This window comes from Suricata suricatta, chromosome 9 (assembly GCF_006229205.1).
Source record: "Suricata suricatta isolate VVHF042 chromosome 9, meerkat_22Aug2017_6uvM2_HiC, whole genome shotgun sequence".
Lineage (NCBI taxonomy): Eukaryota > Metazoa > Chordata > Mammalia > Carnivora > Herpestidae > Suricata > Suricata suricatta.
In genome coordinates this window covers 1141811-1144553 of record NC_043708.1, presented here as the reverse complement: position 1 = coordinate 1144553, position 2743 = coordinate 1141811, and the positions used below count along the sequence as shown (strand labels likewise).

Genomic DNA, 2743 nt, shown 5'->3' with positions numbered 1-2743 from the left:
TCCTTTCTTCCCCAGACCTGATGGGGCCCCTCCCTCTTCCTTCCAATCCCAGAGGGATGGAAATGGGTGCTTGTGGGTGGGGGTGGCCAGGTCCCTACCCTGTGCCCGGCTTCCAGCCTCAGCCCTGCTTCTGGCCCTCTAGTCTCCCAGTAAGCCCTGCCGCCTGCCACCAGCCGCCTTTTAGTGGGGGAGGGGCACCCCCAGGACCCAAGGGATCTCCCTGAGCCAGGCCCTCCCCCACACCCTCCTGCTCCAGGAGCCAGACTGAGGAGAGGGGGCCTCACTGTATACTGGCCCCTGGCCGGCTGCCACCCAAGCCTGGCAGGGGGCTCTGGCCATGGGCAGGGGTGAGGGTGGAGGGCTTAGGGGTTGGAGTGATGGAGGACCGTCTCTGCTCCCCCATCCTGACATAGACTGAGGGTCAGTCATGGCTTCAACCCCCAGCCTTGCTGCCCATCAGCAAGTGATCCTGGCCAGTCCCCCTTCCTCCCGGAGCCCTCCTCTCTCACCCCTGCAAAGAGGGCAGTGGTGCCCACCTCACAGGACTTGCTGGAAATGAAAGCCAGGGGACCATGCAGCCGGGTTCCTGGCGCACGGATGTGGGACAGAGCAGGGGTTCATCCCAGGGGCGGCATTACCGCCCGCAGGCAGGCTGGTGTGAACCCCAGTGGGCTGGGCTCTCACAACGGCCCCCTTGGTCCCTGGGGCCCCCACGAGGACAGGCCGCTCCTGCCTTGGGCCCTAGTATCCCTCCTCTTCAGCAGCAGAAGCCCCGAGTGTTCTCAGCCCCGCACCGTTAGCGGGAGCCCCCGCCCAGAGTGGGGTGACAGGAGAGGCGGCTGCCACCTCAGACCTGACTCTTACCCCTTTCCAGGCAGAACCGGGTCTCTGTGGCCCTGAGCCCACGTTCGCCATACAGGCAGAGTGCCGCCGCGGGGGACCGCAGGGCCTCTCTGGACGGTGACCGCAAGACCACCCCGGTTTGTCCCGGACTTGCTGGTTTTAGCCCTGAAGTGTCATGGCCCAGGGGGCCCCTCCACCCGGGCAAACGAGACACGTGGTCACTCTACCTGGGACCAGCTCGGGGGACAGCCCCTGTCCCCCAGCTCCTCGGACCACTGGCCAGCCCATCTTTTCCATGAGAAATAAACCTCTGTCTTGTTAAAGCTGCTGTAATTTTGGTGTCTATAAAGTGGCTAAACCAGTATTCTGAGTCAGTGGTGTTTAAGCTTCACCGTGTGGCTGAGTCAAGAGAGGGCTAGTGAATGGCACCAGGGCCTGGGCCCAGTGAGTAGGATGGGCCAGCGATCCACACCCCTACCTGGTGATTCTGGCCGAGCCTGAGACTGAGGACAGCCGTCGTAAGTAGTAGACCTCATCAAGAGAAACGGCGTGGAGGAAGGGACACGGACCCGAACCTGTGGCTTTTGGACCTATTCCGGGCCACGAAACCCAGGGGAGCGGGAGCCCCGCAACAGAGTCTGCCTGTGAGCCCCTCTGTCCCTCAGCACCCATGCCCAGCCCCTACCCCACAGGCAACCCCCTGGGGGCCTGTGCCAGGCTGTCCCGGGGATCTCCAGCTGCCTGTGGAGCTCATCGCTGCAGAGAAAGGGAAGGACAGACGATGGCTTCTTACTCCTCCACACCCTTGGCGACTTGGCGAGCCCCGTGGGAAGCAGATCTGTCCGCGGTGCGAGGACTCTGGGGCCAGCAGCCGCGGGCTCTCTGAGCTTCCGCCGTGGTTCTGAGAGGCAGTTCCGGTTTTAAGATGCACTGATGTGCGTCTTCAAAGTGTACAACCTAATGACTTTGGACACGTGTGCGCACCCGTGAAGCACCCCCACAATCAAGGTGAAGGGTGCACTGGCCAGGATTCATCTGGCTCCTGTGGTTCCCTCCTCCCTTCCCGACTCCCGGTCCCCAGAGTTTGCCTTGTGAGAAGATTTTCGGTTGCTCAGGTGAACTTCAGCCGTCTGAGCTTGTCAGATTATGAAGTTGCGCACGGCTCTTCATTATCACCCTTTTAATATCTGCAGGGTCTGTGCGCTGCCGCCTCTCGCATTCCTACTATCGATGCCTCGCATTTTCTCTCCCTTTGTCCTGAGCAGCCTGGTTAGAGATTGTCTGAAGGAAAAAGCTCTTAGCTTGATTTTCCCTGTTACTTTTTGTGTTCTATTTAATTGATTTCCACTTTATTTCCCTTCTCCTCACTTTGGGTTTATGTGCTTTGCTTTTCAAGTTTCTTAAGGTGCTGTGTGCATTTGGCCACCTGACCTTTATTCATGGTTTATAGTGTTTGCTTTCCTCTGTGTCTCAGGCTGGGTAGTTTCTATTTCTATCTAGACACTCGCTTCTTCTGCAGTGAACCTGCAATGTAATTTCCATCCCGGACATTACACTCCCACATACAGAAGCTCACCTGGGTCTGTTTTACACATTCATGGCTCTACTTACTATACCCGAGCCTTCCTGGACCTTCCTGAACATACTGGAATACACTTACAGAAATAGTGTGAAAGTTCTCATCTGTTGATTCTATCGTCTGCGTCATTTCTGGATTGGTTTTTCTCCTCATCATGTAGTTTTCTGTTGCTTTGTATCCCTGGTGGTTTTCGATTGGCTGGCAAACACTGTGAACTTTGCATCGGTCGGTGCTATGTACTTTCTGCGTCCTGTAAGTACTTATGAGCCTTGTTCAGGGACACGGGTAAGCTGACTGTGAAGCGTTTCATCCCCTTGAGGA

At 57.5% G+C, this 2743-nt stretch overlaps 1 long non-coding RNA gene across 1 annotated transcript in view; it reads left to right on the top strand.

Moving 5' to 3' along the window:
* Positions 1-1205, top strand: part of LOC115300833 — a 1880-nt gene extending 675 nt beyond the window's left edge. The window contains exon 2 of the long non-coding RNA XR_003912876.1: positions 879-1205. This is a non-coding gene — a long non-coding RNA (uncharacterized LOC115300833). The remainder of the gene's footprint in view (positions 1-878) is intronic.
* Positions 1206-2743: the final 1538 nt, after the last annotated feature.